This window comes from Cetorhinus maximus, chromosome 9, assembly GCF_964194155.1.
Source record: "Cetorhinus maximus chromosome 9, sCetMax3.hap1.1, whole genome shotgun sequence".
Taxonomy (NCBI): Eukaryota; Metazoa; Chordata; class Chondrichthyes; order Lamniformes; family Cetorhinidae; genus Cetorhinus; species Cetorhinus maximus.
The window spans coordinates 6,691,519-6,714,978 of record NC_135887.1 but is presented as its reverse complement, the minus strand read 5'-3'; the positions used below and the strand labels follow the sequence as shown (position 1 = coordinate 6,714,978).

At 42.7% G+C, this 23,460-nt stretch overlaps 1 pseudogene; it reads right to left on the bottom strand.

Annotated features, from left to right (window-relative positions):
- Positions 1 to 289: 289 nt before the first annotated feature.
- Positions 290 to 2,324, bottom strand: LOC144684283 (uveal autoantigen with coiled-coil domains and ankyrin repeats-like; annotated as a pseudogene).
- Positions 2,325 to 23,460: the final 21,136 nt, after the last annotated feature.

Sequence of the window (23,460 nt, the reverse complement as noted above, 5' to 3'; positions counted from 1 at the left end):
CATGATACTTAATAGGGACTTCTGATACTTAAAGTCCATCAAGTTTAATTGAAGATCTATCTTTGTTCAATTTGCTTCTGCAAGTTTATCATTTAGACGTTTTAAGTCCTCATTGAAGTGTTCTACTCCTGTGAGCGACACTCCTGTGTTCTCAACAGTTCACATTTTTCATTAGCAAACTCATCTTTCATCTGTGAAAGTTGGTTCTCTGCACTGAACAGTTTTTCCTTAGCAGAACCTGATTCCTCTATGCTATTCTCCAAGCTCACATTCTGTAATTTTACTTCTGCTAGCTTTTCCAAGACATTTCACGCTCCTTTGTGAGAACTTCTACTTTCCCTTGCAACTGTTCAGCTTTTTCTTGACATTCTAGGTTCTTGATTTTCATTTCAGCCATGACATTTTCCAACAACTCAATGATTCTCAGCAAGTTTGAAGCATCCAATGCTTTTCCTTCTAGCTCCTTGATCTTCAGCATCGCATTTACGTTTTCTGATCTTATTTCTCGCTTTTCTTTCCCCATCTGCAGCAGAGCTTTATCCTTGTCCTTCATTTTAGTTTCACTGTTGGCCAGGTCTGTCTCCAGTGAAGTCTTAACTTGTTTCAGTTCTGTAATTGTGTGACTCATGATCTCATTATCTGCTCGCAGCTTGGCAACTCTATGGCTTTTCCTCTCAATGCCTCCTCTTTTCCATTCAGCTGGTTCTTCAGCCTAACAATATGCCGTTCATCTTCGCTTTCAATTGGGTATGCAGCAATAGCAGTAGAGACTCTTTCGCTGACTATCGAATAGGAGATGCAAGTTTTCTACTTTTGATTGCTCCTGAGCACAAGAATTCTTCATCTTTTCCTTTTCCTCCTGCAGTCTTTCATTTTGCAGTTTGGCATACCGCCTCCTCACTTTTTCCATGTGCTCATCCTTTTTGTCCATCGCATTTTCAAACTTGCTTTCCATTTCTTCATATCTCTCTTTGGAACTGTAATATTTTTCCAGGTTTTCTTTCAAATGTCCAATCTTTTTCTTCAACTCTACAGTCTCTTTCTTGCCTTCCTCCTGGGATATAGAACATTGTTGAGTCTTCTCAGCCAACTGGTTCTTCAGTCCTTTCAGAGTGTCATTAAATTCATTTTGCGTCTCTTCATAATTTTTCAGAGGAACAAATTGAGGCCTGAGGGATCATTGGAGCATGTGAAGCTCATTGACTTTTCTTTGCAAAGCTAAATTGTTCTGTCTTGAGTTTTCTTATAATTCAACAAAGTCTCCTCAACTTTGTTCTGTTGTTCTTCCATTCTGCCATTCAAGGCAATCTTCATTTCTTTGTGCTGCTGAAGGGTCATATACTCCTTTTGCATTTGGTCTTGATGGATGATTAACTGTTCTTTCAACTGTTCTCTTGTTGACCTCTTGCCAACTCACGCTGTGCTTCAGTGCATTGCTTTGTTGCTACTGATAGTTCCAATGTAACTTTTTCTTAAGTAGTGCTCACCATCTTTTTTAACCCTTCGTGTTTCCCAGGAGCACATATTGATTCTTCAAAGAGTCTTTCAGGGCACAAACTTCTTTGAGTACATTTTCTGACTGCTATTGTGTCAGGCTGTACTTCTCTGGTTCGATTATTCCAACTCCCTCTTTGATTTGCCAACAATGGAATTCAGAGTTGTTATTGTTTTTTAGGGGATACGTACTGAGTCTGCATGTGATTCAGATTTTGGTTTATTGCATTCTTATCAACATTCAACATTTCTGTTTCTTTCAAAACCTCCTTGTACTTTTGTAACACCTCAGAAATGTGTGTGTTCAGATCTTGAACAGTTTGGTTCATTTAAAACTTTAGTTTATCATATGCTTTCAAAGGTACGTACTCAGCTTGAATCTTGTGTTTCAAGACTTCTGATTCAGCTTTGATATGAACATTTTCCTGTGCAATCCCTCCATTTTCCTTTTGAGGGCGTTGTTGCTTTTGGGCTACATCAGATGGTTTTCCTTCATTCACAGCCAGCTGCCCACACAGCACTACCACCCGCTGTTGCAGTTTGGGCAATGTGTTGGCATTTTCAAAATGTTCTACGTTTATCCCTTGCAGCTGCTTCTCAGCCTCTGTGCGCTCCACAACTTGGCATTTAAAGTACTTGTCAAAGGCTTTTGATGCCTTACCAAATGTGGTTGAGGAATCATCTGTACCTTGTCTTATGATGACACTGTTGGCCACCTCATCAAATAAGTACAAGAATATGTTAATTTGCGCTTTCTCTGGTTTCCTACCTAATCCTGATATACCCCTGTAATCGAAAAAATTACTTTGCCATGATGCCCAATTTTGCATCTGGTTTGGCCCTTGCTTGAACCCAAATTGGTCTGGTAGTTTTGATTTACTACCTATGGCTGTTTTTTTCAGAACAAGGGGGTACAGCTTTAGGCCTGCATCTTTCAGGCGGCGGGCGGGCTCGACAGGAGCGGTCGCAGAGCCGATCGCCGCCCGCGATTGGCTGTGCGCCGCCACTTTGCGCGGGTGGGCCAATTAAGGCCCGCCCAGCGTAAGATGCCAATGGTAGTGCTCAGCGCCACCAGTACGGGCGGGAGGAGGAGGGATGTCGGGCCAGCGTTCCTTCGTGCATGTGCACGAAAGAGCGCTTCAATCTCCCTGAGGTATGGAGCTGCTTCAGGGAGATGGAAGGGTTTCTGAAATTATTAAGTAAAAGGTTTATAAATTTATTTAAACATGTCCCCTCATGCAGCTGTGTCACACGAGATGGGACATGTTTTTATTTATATGAAAATTTTAAAATTTATTTAATAAAAGCTTTAGGAAACGTGAAGGCCGCTTGGCCTTTTTGCCTGCCCGCCAGCCAAACTTAAGGTTGGAGGGGCAGGGTTAGCAATGACAATAATTACTTTGTTAATGGCCTTAATAGGCCATTTACATTTCAGTAGACATGCAGCCAACTCCGGCGCGCGCCTGCCAAACGAATTATCGCGGGACTGCGCGATGACATTGGGATGCATGCCCGATGTCATCGCGCGTCATTTTACGCATTGGTGTGCCGGGCCTGCCCCTGTATGCCAACGTAAAAATTCTGCCCTTAATTTCTTTTTCAAAATGGGTGCTGCAGTGCATGTTTTTTACTTCTTCCCACGCTTGTCGGGTTTCAGCAGGCTCCCGTTGCAATCTCGGATCCGTTTTTCAAACTTTGTTATTCCGCAGGAAACCTTTTAAACGAATATTTTTGACCAGCATTTTGCTCCTCTGAGCTTGGGAAATCGATTTGACGGCATTTTTTATTTGTTCTACCTTCTGTTTTATTTTTCATTCATTCAAGCTCGGCTGCCATGCGATTTAGCGCTGACTCTGGATCCAGCGGCAGTGTTCTTCCAGCTGTGCTGGTTAAACAATCAGTTTGTTTTGCCTGGTCAGTGCCCTGATTATGTTTAAAAGGTTAGTCCAGCCTTTCAGTGACTTTTGCTCACCCTTGTTGTGATCTGGCTAGGTCCTTTGACTCTGCATTCAATTAAGTCTGGTAATGGATATCCACGTGCTCTGGTGGAGGCCTTTTCAGCTGCACAGTGGGTCTTTCACCTGCCCTTCAGCCTTCACGTCTACAATGGAGATTTTGTTAGGTAAGCTCCAGCTGTGTATTGGGATTAGGCACACTTTGCTCTGGTCAGCTGTAGCTTCTTTACTTATTTATTTCCTGGGATTTTGAGATCCTTCATCTGCTGCCACCATGCTGTAAGGTTGTTTGGTATCGCACTAAGAGCTCTGGAGGCTTGTGTGGTTGAACATAAATTGTTTATCATTAACACACAACTATACACATATCATCAAGGTGTAACTTAACTTCATGCAGGCTTCCACTAACTTCTCTACACTCTACTATCATGTGACTCTCCACATCATAATGTGAGTGGTACTGTTTCCCCAGTCCCACATTAACTTTACTAACCCAACATCCTTATACTACAGTTTTCACAATTGTTTCCTAAATCTTTTTGTTTAGTCATGTGTGTGTTGTCGGTCAAAATAGACCAGGGCTATTATAACATTACCTCAAGTGCACGAGTTATGTTCTCAACTGCATAGCTGCAGCACTAGCAACGATCACTGTACTGCTAGGCTATAGAAACATAGGGCGGAATCTTCAGTTCTGATGTCTAAGGGCTGAATTTCCCCCCCGTGGATGAGGTTCCGTGAAAAATGCGAAGACCGCCTGGGCTCTTTGCCTGCCCGCCAACATTAAGGTTGGACGGGCCGCATTCTTAACAACTTTAATTACTTTCTTAATGGCCTTAATAGGCCTTTGACAGTTTGGCAGCTGTGCTCTGCCGAACTGACAATCTAAGTGACGCGCGGTGATGTCAGGGCGCACGCCCGACATCACCGCGCGCCATTTTATATGGCCCCGCCCCCACTCGCCGACCCAAAAATTCTGCCCTAAGTTCTGTGACGGGTGCGGAAGTGGGAGTGATCCCCACTGTGGGGCGGGGTGGCTAACCACGTGGGATCTTTCACTGCCAGGCTCATTATACGTGAATCCGTGAGGAGCTCGCCGAGTCTTGCGGCGGGCAGGAAGTCGCTTTCCACTCCGTCACCTCATGGGGCGGTAGGTCCGGGCGCCATAGTTAAAGGGCACCCGGACCGCCTGCACTATTCAATCCACCTTTGCCCGACCACTGCTCCGCCCTTCCCCGCTAGCCCGTTCCTTGGTCATTCTCCCTGGCAACTTATGCCACCACCACCTGGTCTCAAGCATAGGCTGGCTTTTACAGATGCTACCAAAGAGGACAGTGCAGCAGAAACTCACCGTTAATGGTGGGAGAAATCGACCCCGCCTGGCGTACACCATTTGTGCGCAGTCATAAAAGTGAACATTCTGATTTCTGACTGGCGGGGAATTTAATTTGGCGGGGGAGCTTAATTTCTGCGAGGTGGCCTTTTACTGAGCCTGTAAAAGGGCTTCCTGACATTGTTCATCCAGAAACTCGACCCACCTTTAACCCACCTTAAGAGTCCCGAGAACAGGATTCCAAAAGTTCATCCCGACATTGGGAACCCGATTTTTGGCTTCACCCCAAATGAAGTTCCCCCACCCACCAAGCTTCCCACTGCTGGTGAGACCGGAAGATGCCGCCCAGAGAATTGAATTTGCGATAAACGTGTAATAAAATAGCCTTTTAGACAAGAAAGTCTTTCCTACTCAATGTAAGTTGATTTATTTCTGAGGCATTGCCACCTTATTTTTCCAGAGTTAAAGATGGAGCTGGAGATTGCCGAGCATGGTGCTGGTTTGCAGCTAAAGCTGCTGCTGAGAGTAATGGAGGTCCCTTCACGCAAACAACTAAGAAAGCCAGGACAGTGAAAGCAGTGCGAAGCTGGTCATGACGATGTGGGCCATCCTTGACAGAAAAAGAAGGGCAAAAGCTTTCATTCACCTCACCCTACGTTGGAGGAAAGGTGACTAATGTGTGCAGCGATAATAGAAAAGCTAGAGGGCAGCCAGGGCCAACCAGGCCTAACGCCATGACTGCATCAACCCCCCATCAGTGCCACCGCACCAACAGTCAACATTGGCAAAAACTAGCGCTCCACAGCCGGCCAGTGGAAAGGAGGCAAGGCAGCATGATGCTGAAGGTCAGCCTGTAGTCTCCAATCAGAGTCAAACCAGTACGACTGAGGCAATGAAGTACAGAGACCCTCGCCAGCTGACTTGCCTGGCACCAGCCTCATACTCACAGCCACAGGCAGAACCTTTGCTTCCAGCTGAACCCCCATGAACGCCACTAACTGGAGTAGGAGGTTCCCACAAATATCCCCATCCTCACTGATGGGGGAACCCAGCACATCCATGAAACATTGCAACCATCTTCAGCCAGAAATGCCGAGTGGATGATTCATCTCCTGAGGGTCCCCAGCATCACAGATGGCAGACTTCAGCCAATTTGATTCATTCCACGTGATATCAAGGAACAGCTAAAGGCACTGGATACTGCAAAAGCTGTGGGCCCTGACAACATTCCAGCAATAGTACTGAAAACTTGTGCTCCAGAACTATCCAGGTCGCTAGCCAAGCTGTTCCAGTACAGCTACCACACTGGCATCTACCCAGAAACGTGAAAAATTACCCAACTATGTCTTGCCGACAAAATGCAGGACAAATCCAACTTGGTCAATCATCAGTCTAATCTTGATCATCAGCAAAGTGATGCAATGGGTTGTCAGCAGTGCTATCAAACGGCACTTACTCAGCAATAACCTGCTCACTGATGCTCAATTTGGGTTGCACCAGGGCCACTCAGTTCCTGACCTCATTACAGCCTTGATCCAAACATGGACAAATGAGCTAAACTCAGGAGGTGAGGTGAGAATGACAGCCCTTGACATCAAGGCAGCATTTGACCGAGTGTGGCATCAAGGAGCCCTAGCAAACCTGGAGTCAATGGGAATCAGGGGGAAAACTCTCCACTGGCTGGAGTTATACTTAGCACAAAGGAAGATGGTTGTGGTTGTTGGAGGTCAATCATCTCAGTTCCAGGGCATCTCTGCAGGAGTTCCTCAGGGTAGTGTCCTTGGCCCAACCATCTTCAGTTGCTTCATCAATGACCTTCTCTCCATCATAAAGTCAGGAGTGGGGATGCTTGCTGGTGATTGCACAATGCTCAGCACAATTCACAACTCCTCAGATACTGTAGCAATTTGTGTCCATACGCACAAAGACCTGGACAACATTCAGGCTTGGGCTGATAAATGGCAAGCAACACTCACATCACACAAGTGCCAGGCAATGACCATCTCCAACAAGAGAGAGTCTAACCATCTCCCCTTGACATTCAATGGCATTACCATCATTAAATCCCTCAATATCAACATCCTGGGGGTTACTATTGACCAGAAGCTGAACTACACGAGCCATATAAATAATGTAGCTACAAGAACAGGTCAGAGGCTGGGAGTTCTGCGGCAAGTAACTTACCTCCTGACTCCCCATGGCCTGTTCACCATCTACAAGGCTCAAGTGGAGAGTGTGATGGAATACTCCCATTTTCTTGGATGTGTGCAACTCCGAAAACGCTCAAGAAGTCAACAACACACCATCCTGACTTGGGACTATATCGCTGTTGCTTCACTGTCACTGGGTCAAAATCCTGAACACAGAAATGTGGGTGTACCTACACCACATGCCCTGCAGCGGTTCAAGAAGTTGGCTCACCACCATCTTCTCATGGGAAATTAGGGATGGGTGATAGATGCTGGCTTAGCCAGCGCCACCCACACCCCATGAAAGAATGTTTTAAAAAGGGCAAAATAGTGACAGTGGGGAATTGATGCACACCGTGTGGTGTAAATCTTTTGGGCAGAATGAAAAAAATGATGGGCAGAATTTTACGGCCCTGTTTCGGCGGAGATGGGGCCATAAAATACGGCGAGACATTCTAAACCTCATTGGCTTTGGCGGGAACGTGAAATCCCACTGCCAAAAAATTTCGCCCAATAAGTTCGAATTTCATTTAAGTAATTATTTTCCTGTGTTTTTCAATGTACTGGGTTGCTGATCAAAAAATATTTCAAGAAGAAAACTAAAACAAAACATAAATCGCTTTGATAGAGTAAATAAGGAGAATGCGTCCAGTAGCAGAAGGGATGGCAACCAAAGGACACAGATTTAAGGCAACTGGCACCAGAACCAGAGGTGACATGAGGAAACATTTTTTTACACAGTGGATTGTTTTGTTCTGGAACTCTCTGCCTAAAGGAGTGATGGAAGCAGATTCAATAGTAACATTAAAGACAAAAAATGATAAATATTTGAAGAATAAAAAAAGAACAGAGCTCTGGGGTAAGAAGCGGGAGTGGCATTAATTGGATAGCTCTACCAAAGAACTGGCATAGACATGATGGGCTGAATGGCCTCCTTCTGTGGCATATCATTCTATAATTCCAGGATGAGAGTGATATCATAAGACCATAAGACATAGGAGCAGAAATTAGGCCATTCGGCCCATCGAGTCTGCTTTGCCATTCAATCATGGCTGATAAGTTTCTCAACCCCATTCTCTCGCCTTCTCCCCATGACCTTTGATCCCCTTACCAATCAAGAACTTATCTATCTCCGTCTTAAATACACTCAATGACCTGGCCTCCACAGCCTTCTGTGGCAATGAATTCCATAGATTCACCACTCTCTGGCTAAAGAAGTTTCTCCTCATTTCTGTTCTAAAAGGTCTTCCCTTTACTCTGAGGCTGTGCCCTCGGGTCCTAGTCTCTCCTACTAATGGAAACATCTTCCCCACGTCCATTCTATCCAGGCCTTTCAGTATTCTGTAAGTTTCAATCAGATCCCCCCTCATCCTTCTAAACTCCATCGAGTATAGACCCAGAGTCCTCAAACGTTCCTCATATGTTAAGCCTTTCATTCCTGGGATCGTTCTTGTGAACCTCCTCTGGACCCTCTCCAGGGCCAGCACATCCTTCCTGAGATACGGGGCCCAAAATTACTCACAATATTCTAAATGTGGTCTGACCAGAGCCTTATAAAGCCTCAGCAGCACATTCCTGCTTTTATATTCTAGTCCTCTCGAAATAAACGCCAACAATGCATTTGCCTTCCTAACTACCGACTCAACCTGCAAGTTAACCTTAAGAGAACCCTGGACTAGGACTCCCAAGTCCCTTTGCACTCCAGATTTCTGAATTCTCTCCCCATTTAGAAAATAGTCTATGCCTCTATTCTTCCTACCAAAGTGCATGACCTCACACTTCCCCACGTTGTATTCCATCTGCCACTTCTTTGCCCATTCTCCTAACCTGTCCAAATCCTTCTGCAGCCTCCCCGCTTCCTCAATACTACCTGTCCCTCCACCTATCATTGTATCATCTGCAAACTTAGCCAGGATGCCCTCAGTTCCTTCATCTAGATCATTAATGTATAAAGTGAAAAGTTGTGGTCCCAACACTGACCCCTGCGGAACTCCACTAGTCACCGGCCGCCATCCTGAGAAGGACCCCCTTATCCCCACTCTCTGCCTCCTGCCAGACAGCCAATCTTCTATCCATGCTAGTACCTTGCCTCTAACACCAGGGGCTCTTATCTTACTGAGCAGCCTCCTGTGCAGCACCCTGTCAAAGGCCTTCTGGAAGTCCAAGTAGATAACATCCATTGGCTTTCCTTTGTCTAACCTACTCGTTACCTCCTCAAAGAATTCTAACAGATTTGTCAGGTATGACCTCCCCTTGATGAAACCATGCTGATTTTGCCCTATTTCACCATGCACTTCCAAGTATTCTGAAATCTCATCCTTAATAATGGATTCTAAAATCTTACCAATGTCCGAGGTCAGGCTAATCGGCCTGTAATTTCCCGTCTTTTGCCTCACTCCCTTCTTAAACAGGGGGGTTACATTAGTGATTTTCCAGTCCTCTGGGACCCTCCCTGGCTTGAGTGATTCCTGAAAGATCACCACTAACGCCTCCAGTATCTCTTCAGCTATCTCCTTCAGAACTCTGGGGTGTAATCCATCTGGTCCAGGTGATTTATCCACCTTCAGACCTTTCAGTTTTCCTAGCACCTTCTCCTTGGTAATGGCCACCATACTCACCTCTGCCTCCCGACTCTCTTGAACTTTGAGGATGTTACTCGTGTCTTCCACCGTGAAGACTGACACAAAGTACCTATTCAGTTCCTCCGCCATTTCTTTGTTCCCCACTACTACTTCTCCAGCGTCATTTTCCAGCGGCCCAATGTCCACTTTTTCCCCTCTCTTACTCTTTATATATCTAAGAAAACTCTTGCAATCTTCTTTTATATTACTGGCTAGTTTACCTTCATATTTAATCTTCTTCCTCCTTATTTCTTTTTTAGTTGTCCTCTGTTGGTTTTTGTAGGCTTCCCAATCCCCTGGTTTCCCACTGCTCTTCGCCACATTGTATGTTTTCTCTTTAGCTTTTATGCTGTCCCTGACTTCCCTTGTCAGCCATGGTTGCCTCATCCTCCCTTTAGTATGCTTCTTCTTCCTAGGGATGAATTTTTGCTGTGTCTCCCAAATTACTCCCAGAAACTCCTGCCATTGCTGTTCCACTGTCTTTCCTGCTAGGCTCATCTCCCAGTCAATTCTGGCCAGCTCCTCCCTCATGCCTCTGTAGTTGCCTTTATTCAACTGTAATACCGTTACCTCTGTTTCCAGCTTTTTCCTCTCAAATTGCAGGGTAAATTCTATCATATTATGGTCACTTCCTCCTAAGGGTTCCTTCACCTTAAGCTCCCTTATCAAATCTGCCTCATTACACATCACTAAATCTAGAATTGCCTGTTCCCTAGTGGGCTCCACCACAAGCTGCTCCAAAAAGCCATCTCGTAGACATTCTACAAATTCCTTTTCTTGGGATCCACTACCAACCTGATTTTCCAGTCTACCTGCATATTGAAATCCCCCATGATCACTGTAACCTTGCCTTTCTTACACGCCTTTTCTATCTCCTGGTGTATCTTGTGCCCCACATCCTGACTACTGTTCGGAGGCCTGTACATAACTCCCATTATGGTTTTTTTACTTTTGCGGTTCCTCAACTCTACCCACACAGATTCTACATCATCTGGCCCTACGTCATTTCTTGCTGTCAATTTAATTTCATTTCATACTAACAAAGCAACCCCACCCCTTCTGCCAACCTGCCTATCTTTTTGATAGGATGTATATCCTTGGATATTTAGCTCCCAGTCCTGATCCCCTTGCAGCCATGTCTCCGTGATGCCCACCACATCATACCTGCCAATTTCAATCTGCACCACAAGTTCATTTACCTTATTTTGTAAACTGCGTGCATTCAGATACAACACCTTCAGTCCTGTATTTCCCGTCCCCTTTCTCATTGTTGTCCCTTTATCTGATGTGCTTGAAGTTAGATTCCTAGTCCTGGAGTCTTTAATAGCCTCTCCTGGGCTCTCCTTTGGAGTTTTACCCTTCCCTTCCCCCCCACTTTCTAGTTTAAAGTCCTGTTGACCACCCTATTTACCCTTTTCGCTAGAACATTGGTCCCAGATCGGTTCAGGTGGAGACCGTCCCAACGATACAGATCCCTCCTGTTCCAATACTGATGCCAGTGCCCCATGAAATGGAACCCCTCTTTCCTGCACCACTCCTTTAGCCACGTATTTACTTTCCTTATTCTCGCGTCCCTATGCCAATTTGCACGTGGCTCGGGTAGTAATCCGGAGATTATAACCCTTGAGGACCTGTTCTTTAATTTAGTTCCTAGTTCCTGATAATCCCCAAACAGGTCCTCTTTCCTAGTCTTACCTATGTTATTTGTCCCGATGTGGACCACAACAACTGGATCCTTCCCCTCCCTCTCCAAATCCTTTCAAGCCGGTCAGATATGTCCCTCACCCTGGCACCGGGCAGGCATCATACCATGCGGGACTCTCGATCCTGCATACAAAGGATGCTATCAATTCCCCTAATTATAGAATCCTCTACAACTACCACTTGTCTTTTTGCTCCCCCCTCTTGAATGGCCTCCTGTGCCATGGTGCTGTGGTCAGCTGGCTCATCCTCCCTACAGCCCTGTTCCTCATCCACACAGGGAGCAAGTACCTCATACCTGTTGGACAAGGTCAAGAGCTGAGGCTCCTCTGTTCCTGAACACAGGATCCCTCTACCTGCATCACTTGCAGTCATACCCTGCTGATCCTGACCACTGACCGGACTTGACTTACTTAATCTACCGGGTGTGACCGCCTCCTGAAACAAAGCTTCCAGGTAACTCTCCACCTCCCGGATGTGCCGCAGCGTCCAGAGCTCGGACTCCAGCTCATCAATTCTGAGCCGGAGTTCCTCCAGCAACCAACACTTGCTGCAGATGTGGTCACTGCGGCTCGCAATGGGATCTGCCAACTCCCACATCACACAGCTACAGCACATCACCTGCCCAGCCATCTCAACTTAGATAATTAATTTATTAATTCGCTTGCAGTGTTTTTTTTTCAAATTTGGTGCAGATTTCCTACCAACCAATCTGGTCACAGCTTTCCTGTGATGTCACTTTTTCAGTTTTGGCTTCAGTTACTCTGAGCCCCGAGGTTATCGCTCCGGAGCTCCTCCCTCCGAGTCTGCATCCTGGAGACAAGGCCGCGAATCCCCGAGGTAAGCTAGATTTATACTCACCGCTCCAGTGCTCCTCCCTCCAAGTCTGCTCCCACAATTTACTCACCAATCAGCTGCTTTTTCTTTAAAATCCACTTTCAGAAGAGTGTCCCTCGCAGGTCTGGTGCACTTCTGAAGGCACTGCCTCATCCTCTCTCTTCTTTTTTTAGGTTTGAGGAGGAGGGAGGGATGGAAACACTACAGCAATGTAATGTTTGGGGCTATTCCGTTCTTTGACAGTGGGTCCTCCTCAATTCCCTCCTGAGTCGCGGTGGCTGCGGTGACTTCTCCCAGAATGCTTCAGTCACTTCTCACCAGCGCCCTCCGTTGGATGCTCTTCCTTCTGTCGAGTGCAAGAGTCCTTCTCCTCGATTCCCTCCTGAGTTGCGGTCATTTTACAGTATTATAAAAAGGTTATGGTGGGAAAGTCCAACCATTATATTTTTCATTCCAGAGGCCATTGTAAAATAACCACACTTATTTGTCCGACTGACAAACCCCAGTTAAAAAAGGGTCTTGAAATTGAGACTGGAATCTCAACCCTCATTACATGCTGAAAATTAAACTAATAATTGAGTGATTTTTCTGTGCCTGGGTTAAAAGTTAAAATCCCTTTCTCATCATATGTTAATAGTTTCATTGTGTTACCATGTTAATAAATACTGCTGTTGCTTTTGCAATTGTTTTCTAATTAATCCCTCCGTTCTCTTTAGAGTGCAATACACAAGGTTCCGATTGTCAGATACTACACGGTAAGTCAGTTGCACTTCTGGTTTGTTTTTTTGTGTGGTAGACTAATGTCAGTATTTTACTAGAAACGGCATCAATTTCATTACAATTAGCACTAACGATATCTAAAACTGCACTTTAGAAAATAAATGAGGAATAGTGTAGAAAGATGCAAGTTCAGGAGATTTCAGGACCACACACAGTGTGTGTCTCAATGCTGGTAACATTACTCTTTTGGACAGGATTCACCATGCTGTAGGAATCTTACCCTTTCCAAACTAACTGAATTGCGTGCACCTCTCCATTTATCATGTGCATATGTGCTAACTGCTCCTTAGGATCCATCCTCTTTATCACTACAAGGGCCATCGTGGAGAAACACCAGGATTTATAGCATCTTTTTGGTTGGTTTTCTCATGGATCCCTCAAGCCCAAAATCTATGAATAATCAAACCCAATCAGCACATACATTCACACACACCAAAAATTTCTCGACAACTTCAATAGTTAGTAACCTGTAATATGATTTTCAAAATTCAACTTTTTGACAGGTTATGCTATTAGCAGATAAATATCTTGTGCATTTATGCAGCATTCCTCCATCACCTATATCAGCAGAACACTAGGTCTATTTAAATTAAATACATTAATGTCTATGCTAGAATAGCAGACAGGGCAACATGTTATGATTTGGCTACCAGTATCATCCAGCAATCATTTTTAGGCTGATGTAGTTATGTGATTTGAGCCATTCACTGTGACCAAAAGAGACTTCGACCTCTTGTGCACTAAGTTCATAGAAACATTTATATTCTGGATTGTTCAAAATTGACACCAGTTTTAAGCATATGTTAAGGTCACATCCTTTCACTGGCCCAGTTCAAAGGGATAAAAATTAGTCTTTATCTCAAAGCTCCCCTATATTTGGCAATAAGACACTGACTAGGTAAAATACACGCTTTCTTATATAGACTGTAATTGCTTTTTGGACAAAATGATTTTTTTGGGGGGGGTGGGGGGACGGGATTAGTTGTTAAAATCCTGCTTGTGCAATAAAATTATGCCTTTTGTGGAAAAATATTTCTGTTCTAATTGGATACACGAAATAATTTTTTATTCATTCATGGGATGTGGGCATCGCTGACAGGGCCAGCATTTTATTGCCCACCCTTAATCGCCCTTGAGGTGGTGGTGAGCCGCCTCCTTGAACCGCTGCGGTCCACGTGGTGTAGGAACGCCCACAGAGCTGTTAGGCAGAGAGACAGGATTTTGAAGCCCCAACAATGAAGGAACAATGTTCTTCTTTTATTGGATTCATTTCTTTTGGTCGTGCCTGTGGTGAGAGACAATGATGTTTTTTTTTTAAAACATTTTAGTTGGCATATCTAATGTTAGCTCCAAAATATTGAGAAGAAGGTGTGGATTGCTGAATCCTGCATCATAAAAGCAGCTGCTTTACTGTTTCCCCCTTCATTCTGGCACAGGTGACATTATCTGAACAATGCAAAAAATGCCTAATACCTTTTTTTTCCTACACTTATTAAACATTCCATTCGAGCAATGTTACATAACACTAATGCATCTGTTCAATGCTGTGATAAAGTCAGTGCTCAACTGAAAACAGATCAAACGCTTCCTAAACTAATTACCCGCTCGTTGCAAGGCATTTGCAACCTTGGTTGTCATTTTTGGTAACAAAAGCATTGAGGCCTTGTTTCCAATGCAATGCATCTTTTAGAGTTGAGGTCAGGCCAGAGCAGCATTGCAATGCAGCACTTAGGTGCAAAATCTAATGGTAAGGTAACACTTTAAAAATCACTTCCTCTGACTAGGACTCAAAAGTCATGCACTGCAGCATTAACCCACGCTGAGTTGCAATTCAACAGTTGTACCGCATTGACTGATGACATCCGACTGTCAAGAAACTGACTGACGATTTAATTTTTAAAAAACACCCTGGGCATCCTGCATGATTGACATCCAATGACTGCAATTGAATCTCAAGGGTGAGTCCTGTTGCGACATACTGTAACAAAGAAAAATAACCTGAACTGAAACGTGGCTGTGGGTTTTGGATTGAAATTTTTAAAAAGTGTATTTACACGCAAGCACATCACTGGGTAAAAGCGTACAGCTAATTTGTCATTCCATACTGCGATCCTTTGGACCTGTGTATATTCCCATTAATTAAAGGCAAGGCATGTTCTGGTTGCCATACATAAGCCACACACATGCATTAATAAAAACTGAAGTGACAGAGTCCACCTTCCTAGGCCCCTGCAGGCATCGATTCAAAACTGTCACAAATGGAGATACCACAATTTTTTTTAATACTATTATTATTGTTTAAGAATGCTGTTAATCCCAGTGTTACAGAATGTCAATATTTTAGTCATTATTTCCTGTTAGATGCTAGTGTACCTAATCTAGTCTCCCAAATATTATCAAGAAGAAAATGTAGACCTTGGCTGTGTTCCTTTTAGTGAGTCATTTATTAAATTCTTCTTCTGTTGCTATGGCTTTTAATCATCATTAGAGAAACAAGATGGTTTGGAGTTTTATACAATGCAGCATGGTGTTATAATTAATAATCTTCATGTTGGTGCAGAGTACTGAAACTCTGAAAGATTGAAGAAAACAACATGCATGTTCAAATTCAAATGTGTCCGATGGCAACAAGGAGCTACTGAAAAGAACCTAAAAAATAAACAACTTGCTGTGTTAGAGAAGAAGAAACTGTAAGTGGCAGGATTATGGTCATGCACTGTGAGTGAATGCTAGCTGTTACTTTAAATAAGCTTGGCTAATCTAACTGAATCTTTTTGATGAGGTGACAGACAAGATTGATGAGAGAAGATGGCGGATGTTGTCTATATGTATTTTAAGAAAGTATTTGACAAAGTGCTCCATAAAAAGTTGGGTAACAAAATTGAGGTTCATGGAATAGGAGAGTCAGTGTCAGCCTGGATGAAAAAAATGGTGTTATGGCACAGCCGAAGGCAAAGGCTGAGTTGTTCAAATCCTAAAGGGAGACTTGAAATAACTGCCACAACTTGATTTGCAGTTTGTATAAATTTCGAGATGCATGCCTTGAATTCAGTAGTAATAAGACCACCAAGTCTTATAGGTTTTTACAAAACTAGGTTAAACATTTATTAATAAGAAAAATGAATTTAAATACATAGATCTATAAATTACTATTATGATAACTTCTAAATCCCCTAATCAAACACCCAGTTACACTTACATTAAAGCAACAGTGTGCACATAGATTTTAAAAGACCCAGGTAAAGAACCATGACACCCTGAATCAGTCAAATTTAAAGTGAGTTTTCTTAACTTCAGTTCTTTGAAGACAGCAGCTTGAGGCATAGATGCTGAAGGCTTTTCACACTAGTTAGATCTTAAAATGCCTACCCTTACACACAGCCTTCGCTCCTTTATACATATTTTCCCCTTTGAATGGAAATACTCATTGTTTCACTATGTCTTGGGACTTTACCTCCCTAATAATAAAAATGTATCAGAGTACTAATTTTACCAGTAATCTTTGGGGAAAATAAAGACACACTGTCTGAACTTCACCTGGCTAGGTGACACATTATACTCCCTCTTTTGTAAACAATCTAGTTTGGTTTATTTAAAAATGCAAATGTCCTTTTACACCTGACATTCTAAACTTCCCCCATGTTTACCATCAAGGCCTTCAGACCAGCTGCCTTTAATCGAATTAAGCCTCTCTCTCTCACACACACACACACACACGCACACACAAACACACACACATACATATAGATACAGATACCACTATTTTACAATAAATTCCAATAACATTATTATATCTTCCTGACAATGGCTCAAGGACAGAAAACAGTGAGCTGAGGTGAATGGTTATCTTTCAGATAGGAGGATGGTAAACAGTGGTGTTCCCCAAGGGTCAGCACTAGGTCCACTGTTTTTTTTTGAGATAAATAAATTGGTTATTTGAATACAGAATAAAACTCAAAATTTGCTGCTGATACCAAACTTGGAGCTATACCAAACAGTGAGGGCGATACAAATCAACTATAATAGGACTACAAGCTGAATGACAAGTGGCAGATGGAATTTAATACAGAGAAGTGTGCAGGTGATGCACTTTGGAAGCAGGGATAGGTAGAGGCAAATAGAGTCAGTGGCACAGTTCTAAACAGCAGGGACAGAGGGACCTTGGAGCTCATGTACATTGATCCGTGAAGGTGTCAGAACACATTGAGAGAGTAGTTAGCAAAGCAGATGGGGCCTTGGGCTTCATAGAGGAATTGAGTATAAAAGCAGGGAACTTATGCTGAACCTTTGTAAAGCTTTAGTTAGGCCAAAAACTAGAATATTGTGTCCAGTTTTGGTCACCATTCTTTAAAAAGGATCCTTGAGAGGGTGAAGAGAAGATTTACCAGGATGGTTATAGGGATCAGGGATTTTAGGCAAAGGAAATTGAGGGAAGATTTGATAGAGGTGTACAAGATTATGACCCGTTTAGGCAAGGTGGACAAAAAAAAAGCTGTTCCCATTAGCTGATCATAAAAGTACCACAAGACAAAAGAAAAAAGCTTTGGGGCAAAATTTGCAAGGAGAATTTGAGGAAGGACTTTTTTTTTTACTTAGCACGGGTAATAACCTAGAGCTTTCTGAATACGTGGGTGGAGATGATCATTGATTTCAAAAGGCAATTGGATGGGCACTTGAAGTAAATAAACTTGCAGAGCTACGGGGACAGAGTGGAACAATGGGACTGACTGGATTGTTCTACAAAAAGGTGACATGGACTCAATGGGCTGAATGGCCTCCTTCTGTGCCTTAATGTCTCTATAACTCCAACCCTGCTATGTGAAGAAGCGAATCAATAGATTTGCATGCTAAAAGGTTAACACATTGGGGTTAAACTTTAAAATGACTATGACTGCCAGCAATGCAGTTCATAAATCCCCTCATCTTCATTAAAGAGCAAATCTAACAGTGTTAAGATGGACGATTTCCTACACTTTCCATACATAGTGAACTTGCTGAAATAATTGCGAGTGTTTAATTTCTTTGAATTGTTTATCCTAGGTTAGGCTCCAATGGTGTAGTACTTATGACACTGGACTAACAACCCACATATTGGGAAATCAAAATCAATTTTCTGGTAATTTGCAGGCTGTTACCAAGAAAAACAAATGACCATGAAAGCTGCAAAGGTGTTGTAAAACCTAAAGCATTCACTATCGCCCTTACCCAGTATGACCTACACGCTAACATTAAGACCTTGACATTTGCCCTCGCAAAACAACCCCTGACCCTGGTGGGGCAGAAGAAGGTTGGGGTGGGGGGGGGGGGGACTTAAACATTTTAAAACAGGGAACACGTGCCCAGAGCTGCACATCTGCATCTCGTGCCATTCAAATCGGTGATGATCTGCTTTATGGAGGTTACGCTGTGGAAATGGAGTATATAAGTACATCAATCAAAACTTCTGTAAAGCAAGATTATTGACCTAATAGCCCAAGTTTTCCCAGGACTGACTATGATATATTATTGTTCACACTAGAAATGATGACTTAGGTATTTTAAGTTAAAACCCAAACAAAACCATGATAAATTTCCAGATGTCTCATGCTCCCCGGATCCCTAATCTCCCTTATGAGCACGTTAATGCTGACGTCCTGAATCGAGAATTGCTTCTGTCACTGGCCAATCTACGCAAATTACAACTAATAACTCAGAAATCAAACAGCCGAGGGTTTCAAACTGCATAGTTCTGCTGGGGATTTAAACATCTAAAAGCAATCTTAATAACAACCACAGAGTTCCAACGTGACAAATGAGGCAGATGCCTCGGTGATATAAACGGGTAACTCAGGAAATAATAGACTTGAAGAGCCACTATCACCAAGCTTATGTGGACAAATGATCAGGGTAGCTGTTACAACCGATGCAGTTAGTAAAGCGGAGTTATTTAAAATTCTCAGAGGGAAACTTTAAACAACTGTCATAACCTATAATTTTAAGTGTTATGTTTGAGATGCGACTCTAAATTCAGGAATCAGGCCATCAATTCTCGAGGTTTTACATTAAACTAAAGGAAACATTTTATTAATTTATACAGGTTGAAATATATGTGCACATGGCTACAAATTACTACTATCATGACTTTTAACAACTTCCCAAACTAATTTCCATTAAGGCAACAACAACTCATAGACTTAACCAAACACCAGGCAAAGCATTTGCACCTTACAAATTCAAAATGAAGTTCTTTTCACTGTGGAGCCAGTTGGAGGCTTGCAGCTGCCTTTTGATCTCACATTGCCTCTGCCTTGCACACCCGAAAACTGCTGAAGTTATACCTACCACCACTGATTGAATTCAAATTCTCATTGTCTCACCAGTCTCTTTGAACTTCATCTTTTAACAATGAAACCCCTTTCATTGAACCAATTTTATTAGTAATTTAGACAGATGGCTTGGTATCTGCTAGATAGGCGTCAAGTTTTCACTCCACTTCTTGAATGCTCTATTCAAAAAAATGCAAATGCACGCTTTCTCTCTTCCATATCAAAACTAGTACCCATCAAAGCACCCAGACTAGTTGGCTTTAATCCAATCAAGATAAACCAGCAGACTAAACCTTTATTTCAAAAGAAAAATATTTTCTAAAATATTTTCATGACAATAGCTTATCCTTAGTCTTTTCAACAAAACTATACTGAATACTTAAATAGCGCCATCTTAAAATACTGGATTCTGCACAAAGACTGCCTATTTTACTACATTGAGGGCAGAAGTCTTGAGGTCAGCAAAAAGTCCCTCAGCCTCTGCCATGCCTCTCCCTGTAGACTTTTGCAGCTTTGCTTCCTCTGGACTTGACTATTCCAATGCACTCCAGGTTGATCTGCCACATACTATCTGTAAAATTGAGATAATCCAAATCTCTGCTGCCCCGGGGACTCATACCGACTCATATCACCCCTGTGCTCGTCGACCTACACTGACTCCCGGTCAAGCAACATCTTGATTTTAAAATTCTCAACCTTATATTTGAAACCCTCCATGGCCTCACCACTTCTTGTCTCTGTAATTTCCTCCAGCCCTCCAAGATATCATGCTCATCTAATTCTGGCCTCTTGAATGTCAGCAATTTTAAGTGCTCCATCATCGATGGCCGTGCCTTCAGCTGCTTAGGCCCTAAGCTCCGGAATTCCCTCCCTATACCTCTCCGCCTCTCTACCTCATAGACACTCCCTAAAACCTACCTCCTTGACCAAGCTTTTGGTCATCTGACCTAATAACCTTGTTATGAAAGTATAATAATGTTCATTATATTTTTCTGGTTTGTTGTAAAGTAGATTTATGGGTGTGAGTATAGTCTGTCTGATTTACTTACATTTGGAGTCAGGTAGATTGCAAGTTTGGAATTGTCAAAAGAAGCTAGGTGTAGAAATGTACTTGAAATGCTAATGAGTAAACATGGATGCTGGCTTAGCATGTAAAGTGTGAAGGGAATTTGCATTTTTGGATAAATGAAAGGATTGGTTGGATTTAAAGGGATGTTAGTCTGTTTACAGCTAGCCAGATAAGCAAGGCTAAGGAGTGTGTTTATTTTTCCAAAAGGTTACTGACAATATTGGCAACATGAAAGTTTTTATATTATGAGAAAGGTACAGTTTCAAAGACATATAGAACGATAGGGTTTACCTATTAAAAAGAGAGAAACATATATAAAGGAGAGTTTTAAGTCTAAGTTTTAAGAATAAATTAGATAGATACATGGATGGGAGAGGTCTGGAGGGTTATGGACTAGGTGCAGGTCAATGGGACTAGCGGAATAATATTTCGGCACAGACTAGAAGGGCCGAATGGCCTGTTTTCTGTGCTGTAGTGTTCTATGGTTCTATGGAGAGTGAGAGATCTAACAGGAATGTGTGAAACAGCCTTCAAGAAGCTACCAGCCTTTTGTGCATAAATCTGCTGTGTAAAGTAACTGAAGTTGGGGAAAGCCATTTGGAATTCCACTGTTAAGTAAGTACTATGGTAACTTGCTGGTTTTGTTTTAAATCTAAAATCTATTTTGAACTGTTGCTTTAAAGGGGGTATGTAACTGGGAGTCAGGTTAATTAGGAATTTTAGGAGTTGCTATAATAGTAAGTAATTGTAGTCTTATGCATGTGCTTTAAATCTCTGATTTTGTTAATAAATATTTTCATTTAATTTGTAAAAATCTTTAAGGCCTTAGTGAACTCATTACTTTTGAATTCAGTGCACACATCTTCTTGTAATAAATACAAATTGCAAAACCATTGTGACCAAGTTTCCCTTCTGGATTTAGTCTACCTGGCATGCATCATCTGTCATGCCATAACAGCCTCTTATATAGTTCATGTCACATTTTGGTTTTAATGCTCCTGTGAAGCATTTTGGAACTTTTTATGCTGAGGATGTGATTCAAATGTTATGATGTGGCAGGTGATGTGTGCCAGGTGGACCAAATCCACAAGGGAAACATGGCCACACTATTACAATAGTTTTGCAATTTGTACTTATTATGAGAAGAAGTGAGCACTGAATTCAGAAGTAATGAGTCCGTTAACACCTTTAGAGATTTTAAAAACTAAATTAAAACATTTATTAACAAATGAAAAGATTTCAAGCACATGCATAAGATTACAGTTACTTAATGCTATAACAAATCTCAAATCCCAAAATTCCTAATTAACCTGACTCCCAACTACATACCCCCTTTAAGGCAACAATCCAAAATAGGTTTTAAATTTAAGTAGCAAGCCAGCAAGGTTACCACAGCACCTGCTCAACAGTGGAATTCCAAAGGCTTTCCTCCACCTTTGGGGTACTGGACATAGCAGATTTCTGCAAAAGTGGCTGGAGGCTTCCCCAAGGCTCTTTTACACGGTCGATTAGATCTTACATGGCCCCACAACATAGCCTTCCACGGGTGCTGTGGTAAATTTGCTGGCTTGCTGTTTAAAATTAAAACCCATTTTGGGCTGTTGCCTTAAAGGGGTGTGTTGTTGGGAGACAAGTTAATTAGGAATTTTGGGATTTGTTATAGTATTAAGTAACTGTAATCTTATGTATGCGCTTGAAATTTTTTATTTTGTTAATAAATGTTATAATTTAGTTTCCATTCTCTTTATATATGTTTCTCACTCTTTAATCTGTAAGTTCAATTGTGCTATATGTCTTTGGAAATTTACTTTTCCCATAATATAAAAACCTTTCATGTTGCCAATATGGTCAGTACCTTTGGGAAAAATAAACACACTGCTTGATCTTGCTTATCTTGTTAGCTGTAAACACCCTATCACCCGTTTGAAATCTAAGCAACCCCTTCACATATCTAAAAATGTAAATTTCCTTCACACCCTAAATGTTAAGCCCTCGTCTATGTTTACTCATTAGCGTTTCAAATACCTTTTACCTCTAACTTCTTTTGATAATTTCAAGCTTGCAGCCTATCTGCCTCTAATTCAATTAAACCACACAGACAGAACCTTCTGCACTCACGCCCATCAACGTACTTTACAATAAATCACAATAATATAATGAAAAAATGTTAGCTTCATGACACAAATATAAATTGAAACAATTAAAGGAGTGCTTGTAGAATTACTGCAATGGCCAGAAGAAATCAACCAGCAACTAACCTGTGAGTCTTATTGATCCTTTTAAATAGTGCTGGTGGGAGGGTCCTTTTCAGCTGTTGAACTGTTCAGCTGTGCAGGGTTAAGAGAGGGCATTGGCTGGAAAATAGCACCGCATCAAATCAACATAGCACACTGACTGACATAATGATCAGTTTGCTCTGCATACACTTGATGGCTGCTTACTGCACATGCGCTAACACCTGTGTCAATACGGTGTCTGCCGTGATTCACCCCAGACATGTGTGCATGTGCGGTGGATGACATCTTGGAGCTCTGAGGGCATTCATAGTGCCCAAAAAAACAGGAGCCCAACTTTTCACCTTGAATGCCCTGTTTGTAGGCTGGTTTCCATTGGGCAGAATTTTGCCCTTGATGGGTGGGCGGGCCCCACCGGCTCGGCGGCGGGCGGGCAGCTGATCGCCGCCGCCGAAACAGGCCCCGCTGCCATTTTAAGTGGGCGGGCCGCCTGACGGGAAGCGCTATGCACTTCCTGTGCGGCGGGGGATTCCCCAACTGTCACTTTCGTGTATGCACGCAAAAGAGCGCACATCTCCCTGAGGCTAAGTGCTGCTTCAGGGAGATCGCTGAAAGGCTGGCAAATATAAAAAACAGAACAATGAAAAATTCATTAACATGTCCCCCTCATGTGAAAATGTCACACGAGATGGGGCATGTTAATGAAATAAACAAAGACTTTATTAAACGTTTTTAAAACCCGCTATCAAACCTCATCCCGTCACTGGATGAGGTTTGTAAAAAAATCACTTACCCGCCTGCCCATTGGGCCCGTGTGCCGAGCTGAGGGTTGCACAGGCCCCTCAAAATCGTCGATGATTGACAAGTTAAGGGCCTTTACGAGGCCTTTAATTAATGGCGGGTGCACGTGCCACTGCATAGCACGCCCTACGACCGAAATAT